Raw genomic sequence first — 7743 nt, 5'->3', positions numbered from 1 at the left:
GACTTTTCCGGCGACTTTCGGAACACTTTTCCGGCGACTTTCGGAACACTTTTCCGACAACTTTCCGGACACTTTTCCGGCGACTTTCGGGACACTTTTCCGACAACTTTCCGGACACTTTTCCGGCGACTTTCGGGACACTTTTCCTGCAACTTTTCGGTCATTTCGGACAACACTATTTCGAGGTATTGCTTATTAAAAGTTCTCGTTTTTGAGTTTTTATTCATTTTTCTCCTCTTTCTTTTTCTCGGGAACTTGCAATAAAAAAAAAAAGGCGGAATTATAGAAATTCGCGCTAAACGAACTAAGAGCGTTCGTAATCAATGAACTAAGAGTGTTCATAATATTCGGACTAAGAGCGTCCGCGAGCATCGAATTATGACCCTATTAAACATCATTGTTTAGGTCTAATCCAAATATTCTTGGAAATTGATTTCTTGGTAGCATAGCTCGGAAATCTGATTATTTTAGTTTTCGTGGAAGTTTAAACTCCGAAACTAATATATCTTTTCTTCTTATCTTCAGGATGTCGAATGAACCTAGACTCGATTTTCAAATCCTTGACTCAACAGGTTTGGAATACCATAGTTGGAAAACCGACGTTGAGAACCATCTCACATCGAAAGGGATATTGCCCATTATACAGGCACCAAGTGCGGGCCTTGTGTTCCAACGAACATCCATAAAGCATGCACAAGCAATTATCTTGATGCGACGCCATATGGACAAAGCACTCAGATTAGAGTATATGTCCATCAAAGATGCAAAGGACCTATGGGCAGCGCTAGAAGAGCGCTTTGGTAATATCCAAGATTCCCTCCTCCCTGACTTGAAGGTTCAGTGGAGCAATATACGCTTCTCAGACTTCAAGTCTGTTTCTGAATACAATTCAGAAGCTCTTCGCCTAAAGGCCATGCTAAAGTTCTGTGGAAAACCTATCACAGAAGAAGAGCTAATTGAGAAAACTCTCTCTACCTTCCCCGTCTCAGCAATTATACTATCAAAGCAGCATCGCACTGAATATAATGCTGGACGACTTACAAAGTTCAATGAGCTCATCAATCTTTTGTCGGTAGCTGAGAAGCACGACAACATCCTTGTAAAGAATTATAATTCAAGGCCTGTTGGAACCAAAAGCGTTCGTGAGGCGAATTATAATGCACCCAAGAGAGGGCGCAAGGAGCGGTACCCTACTAATAGGGGACATGTGTACCCTAATAACAGGGGACATGAAGGACGAACGGGTCCATATAACCGCCCCAACAAAGAAGGCAGCCGCAACTATAGTGCGGGCACACGTGGTGGTAACTACACACGTGGGAGAGGTGGATATAACAACACCATGGGCCGTAACACTGTGGGCCGTGGAGGTCGCACCATACGCCGTGGTAGTAGCAGTAACAACCCGCCTAGGGAATATCCACAACGTGCACCACCTGCACCTCAAATCAAGGGAGGCAACCACAATGACGTGTGTCATCGGTGTGGTTCAATCGAGCATTGGTTTAAGCAATGCCAGGCAAGTACTCAACTAGCTGCACGCTACAAGGAGTACAGGGAAATAAGGGAGCAAGAAGCCAACCTTGCTGAAGAAGAAAATGGTGAAGATGTCAATCTCACCATAGAAGACTTCAAAGCTGTAAATGAAGAGCACGAGGATGCCGCAGACTTTGATTAGAATAGTCTTTTCTATTTTCCAATAAAACGGCAAATGTGCCTTAGTCAATAAATGACAATTGTATTGACTCTTTCTCATGTGGCGTACCTAATGAAGTATGATGTCTAGGAAAGTAATTGAGATCGGGGTATTTAAGCGAGCCTCGCTCCACCAACATCTCTCTACTTCCCTGGTCATATTTCATTGGAATTACCAAACGGATTGAGCAATTACAATTTGTATAAGTTTGATTTTATTTTGGAATAGACTTTGGAAACTTTGATGTAATCATTGGCTTTTTCCTTATTAATAAAGTATCGCATTATCATTCAATGTCATGGACATGTGTTAATATTCCGAACTTTATTTTTTCAGTATGTTTTCGGGAGAATTGGAATGCCTTCTTGATAGTGGCACCACACATACTATATTACGACATAGGCAATTATTCTTATGGATGACGCCTAGTCAAACTTCAGTAACTACGATGGCAGGACCATCACAATTGATTCATGGTCGAGGACCAGCTCAATTTTTGTTGCCAAATGGCACAAATATTAATATCACCGAAGCTCTATATGCTCCAAGGGCTAGAAGAACCCTATTGAGTTTTAAAGATATAAGAGCCAATGATTTTCATGTGGAAACACATAGTGAGAATGGACAAGAGTTCCTTTGCATCACCTCTAATAACTACGGAAATACACGAGTATTAGAGAAACTTATGTGCCGCTCTAGTGGATTGTACGCAACCACTATTAGAGTCATTGAATCCAACCATGTCATGAATGAAAATTTATGGGATTCCGACACATATAGGCTTTGGCACGACCGTTTGGGACATCCAGGTCGTGATATGATGATCCGTATATTAAAAACTTCACACGGCCATCCATTCTTCAAAACGAAAAGAAGTACGAACCAAAGAGAGGTTCAAAGAATTACTTCCCAAGCATATCATTCGTTTTGCAAAGCTTGCTCTTTAGCAAAAGTAGGATTGAGACCATCCTATGCAAAGGACACTAAAGAAAATATACCATTCTTGCAAAGAATACAAGGTGATATTTGTGGACCTATCCATCCAACTTGCGGACCATTTAGATATTTTATGGTGTTGGTTGATGCATCGACACGTTGGTCACATGTCATGCTCTTATCCACAAGAAATGCTGCATTTGCTAAACTCCTAGCACAAATCATTAAGTTAAGGGCTCACCACCCTGATCACCCTATTAAGTCAATTCGTCTTGACAATGCTGGGGAGTTTACATCAAAGACTTTTGATGATTATTGCATGTCCATTGGGATTGAGGTTGAACACCCTGTCCCTCATGTACATACCCAAAATGGTCTCGCAGAAGCTGCCATTAAAAGACTTCAAATGGTTGCTAGGGCATTGGTTATGCGCACCAATCTCCCTATTTCTGCTTGGGGCTATGCAATATTGCACGCAGCTGTGCTTATTCGTCTAAGACCCACTGCCACACAACCCTTTTCTGCGTCCCAGATGGTAACTGGGTATGAGCCAAATGTCTCACACTTACGCATATTTGGGTGTGCAGTCTATGTGCCAATTGCGCCGCCACAGCGCACTAAAATGGGTCCTCAAAGACGATTAGGCCTTTATGTTGGCTATGACTCTCCAACCATTATCCGCTACATAGAACCCTTGACAGGTGATCTATTTACCGCTAGATTTGCGGATTGTCACTTTGATGAGACAGTCTTCCCGTCATTAGGGGGAGACATGAACACTAATGTTCAACAAAAAGGACAGGAATTGTCGTGGTTTGTCCCCACTTTGTCTCATCTTGATCCCCGAACCGCACAGTCTGAAATAGAAGTGCGGAGAATTCTCGATCTTCAGAACGTAGCAGAATCGATGCCTGATGCGTTTTCTGATATCGCTAAAGTGACGAGATCACACATACCTGCTGCAAATGTACCTGCAAGGATTGATGTCCCTAAAAGACATAATGCCATCTCAAGAGTACATGAGAATGGCGCCAACGTCCCCTCTATGGGTGACACATTGGCTAGGCCCACGGCTCCTGCCAGGAAGCGTGGGAGGCCCATAGGTTCGATGGATTCTCGCCCAAGGAAGAAAGCGAGTTTGGCACAAAATAATCCATTAATCATCGATACAAATAATCCATCTCATGAGAATATTCCGGATTATGGTTATGTCCAAGAGACATCATTGGGGGACGCTCCAATGACAGAACCAAATCCAGAGAATAGAGAGATCTCCATGAATTACACTAGTATACATGTGATGATGGATAGAAATTCTATGACTATTGATGATGCATTTGCATATCATATTGCAAAAGGAATTATAGAATACGATGATATCGAACCTCGCTCCGTTGAAGAATGTCAACGTAGAGCAGATTGGCCTAAATGGAAAGATGCGATCCAGACTGAATTGGATTCACTAACAAAGAGACAGGTATTTGGGTCTATAATGCTGACACCACCAAATATAAAGCCTGTTGGCCACAAATGGGTCTTTGTTAGAAAGCGTAATGAGAAAAATGAGGTTGTTAGATACAAAGCCCGCCTTGTGGCGCAAGGTTTCTCACAACGCCCTGGAATCGACTACGAGGAGACATACTCTCCCGTAATGGACGTTATAACGTTCCGCTACCTTGTCAGTTTGGTAGTTTCCGAAAAACTTGACATGCAGCTTATGGATGTGGTTACAGCATATCTCTATGGGGATCTAGATTCAGAGATATATATGAAGGTTCCTGATGGACTTCAATTACCCAAATCAAGTGGCTCTAAACCACGGAGCGCGTTTTCAATAAGATTAAGACGCTCACTATATGGATTGAAACAATCCGGACGGATGTGGTATAACCGTCTAAGTGACTACTTGATTGGGAAGGGATATGTTAACAATGAAATATGCCCTTGCGTGTTCATTAAAAAGACAAGTTCCGGATTTGCAATTGTAGCAGTTTATGTCGATGACATGAACCTAATTGGAACTCTAGATGAGTTAAAGGAAACTACTAAATATTTGAAATCCGAGTTTGAGATGAAAGATCTTGGGAAAACACGGTTTTGCCTCGGAATAGAACTCGAGCACCGTAGTGATGGGATTATGATCCATCAGTCAGCATATACTCAAAAATTACTAAGGCGCTTTAATGAAGATAAAGCAAAGCCTGTAAGTACTCCCATGATCGGCCGTAGTCTTGAGCCCACAAAAGATCCGTTTCGTCCAAGGGATGAGGACGAAGATTTATTAGAGGCTGAAATACCCTATCTAAGTGCGATAGGCGCATTATTGTATTTAGCTCAATGCACAAGACCGGATATCTCATTCGCAGTGAACTTGTTAGCTCGACATAGTTCTGCGCCAACACGCCGTCATTGGATTGGCATAAAGACAATCTTTCGATACTTAAAAGGTACGATTGATATGGGCTTGTTTTATCCCTACAGAGAGAAAAGAAAAGACGGAAGCATGGGATTAGACCCCAAGAGGCAAAAAGCCATCTTCCGTAATGTAGACGCCGGTGACACCGTCCATGGTGACCGACGTTCTCCTCCTCCCCTCCATCAAAATGATAATGATGTTTTGATGGGATTTGCTGATGCAGGGTATCTCTCTGACCCTCATAAAGGTCGCTCCCAAACAGGTTATGTCTTTACCATGGGAAGCACGGCGATATCTTGGAGATCTACAAAACAGACCCTTGTTGCTACTTCCTCAAATCATGCAGAGATTATTGCTCTACATGAAGCTGTGCGTGAATGCATATGGCTAAGGTCTATAAATAGACACATTCGAGGAACTTGTGGTTTGAAGTTCACCACAAATGAGCCTACATGCATTTATGAAGATAATGCAGCTTGTATTGAGCAAATGAAATTAGGTTTCATCAAGGGCGACAATACCAAGCATATATCACCGAAATTCTTTTACAATCAGCAACAGCAATCACTTCTAAAAATTGAAGTAAATCAAATCCGATCAGAGGATAATGTAGCGGACTTATTTACTAAGTCGTTACCAAAATCCCCTTTCGAGAAACATGTGAAGAGCATCGGATTAAGAAGGTTATCCGAACTCCCATGATCTTCAGGGGAAGTCTAAATCAGGGGGAGTATCCAGAAACATACTCCACACTCAACGCGCGTTGTGCTCTTTTTGTCCTTCGACCAAGGTTGTTTTTTCCCACAGGGTTTTATTACTTGGCAAGGTTTTTAACGAGGCAATTTCGAAGCGCACGGCCTAGACAATGCTATTAAACATGAAATATCCAAGGGGGAGTGTTGTAGTATACATGAATCATATTGTAGTATATATGAGTCATAGTATAAATGTCTATATCATGTATAAATAGGCACTTGAGTGTATAGATAAGGTACTTGAGTGTATAATATAGGTATAGAGACTTGTGTGACAAGCTTTATGCCAAAGGGCAACAAGCATGGCAGATTTCATCATTAAATGCAAGTATGTGGAGCTGCAGCCCTCAATCAACAAGAGAAGATTGTTACCAAATTGAGTTTCTCTTAGAGCTTTCACACTAGCTATGTATTCCTATAAATACCCTCTTGTATGAGATGAATAAACACACATGAATCTCCATTCTCTCTGAATTATTACTCTCTCTATATTTCTGTCAATTTATGCTTGTCCTCAAACAAGCTCAAAATTTTCAACGCCTAAATTGCACGTCATTTACATAAGCAAATTGTTACTTTTGAAGGTATTGACTGGACTTCCGATGGTTGAGACTTGAGACATGTTTTAAGTGGAATGTGCACCACATAAACCCAATTTATATATTTTTATATAAACTTGTGTTTTAAATCAAATTTGGTCTTGACAAAAACAATTTCAAATAAGTCCGAAATCATAATAGCATAGTTTTTTGTTGATACAAATCATAATCGCATAGTTCTGAAATGGATTGTATCATTTTGCATCCATCGACCAAAAAGTCAATCTACATCGTACTTTGTGAAACGACTTTCCTTCTATTATGTATTTTTTGATAGATCTTCGTTTAAGATGTTTGACGTGCATGGGATCTTAATAATGTATTTCAGCATCAGAAAGAATAATTGTTTTGTTTTCTTCATCTTACTAATTTCCAGATTCCAGATCATGGGAACAAAACAAGCCAATGCATAAGGATCAGCGATGGGATCATAGAAATTGGGATATGTCTCTTATACAATGTAGTTGGTTAACTGTAAGTCCTGCACTTTTGCCAACTTTGTTGGCAATGAAGAAGATTGGATTCATCTGTTACTTATATCCCAAGGAATCATTTGCAGGCAACGCATATTCACTTGTTACTGGAATACCTCTTCAGTTTGCTGCTACCAGTCCCACAGCATATACTAGCATCGTTCCGATCATCGGCCAAGATTCCATTCATCTTAGTTAAATAACTCATTAGATAAGGACTTTATTATCAATTAACATATCGAAAACATATAAAAATCTGTACTACGGTAATTTTTTACATATGAATTATTGCCGATCACTGCGTGGACACTGCTTTAGTATATCTCAATTAGTTTGTAACCTTGTACAGTTGTAAATGCAGTTATGCACTAATGCACGCAGGGCCATCACAGTCCAAAACACCAAGAGGCAGCAGCTAAGAAGAAGAAGCCATTTTAGCAAGCATTTTTTCTCGGTTGTGTCACGCATATTCTCATATATTCCTTGATCCATCTCTATTGTTTTCATAAACGTTATAATATGTATAAATTAACTGAAAGCCTGGCTAGCAGCACCTACACCTTTGACAATTTCTCCGCGTGCGTTGTTATATAATATGTAATACACTACACTAGCATGCAAAATGGTTCAACCTCAACCCACGAAGAACTCATGCAGAATATGGAAAAGAAGAAACAAGCAATCGATGAGGATGATGAGACGAAGGGAAGCTCATCCGGAACGTTAGGATTCAGTAAGCTGCTGAGCTATGCCGACGGATGGGATTGGATTATGATGGTATTGGGGACGTTGGGTTCTGTTGTCCATGGTATGGCTTTTCCAGTTGGATATCTACTGCTCGGCAGAGCACTCGATGCTTTTGGGAACA

This window comes from Rosa rugosa, chromosome 6, assembly GCF_958449725.1.
Source record: "Rosa rugosa chromosome 6, drRosRugo1.1, whole genome shotgun sequence".
In the NCBI taxonomy this organism is placed as follows: domain Eukaryota; kingdom Viridiplantae; phylum Streptophyta; class Magnoliopsida; order Rosales; family Rosaceae; genus Rosa; species Rosa rugosa.
This window is presented reverse-complemented; position numbering follows the sequence as displayed.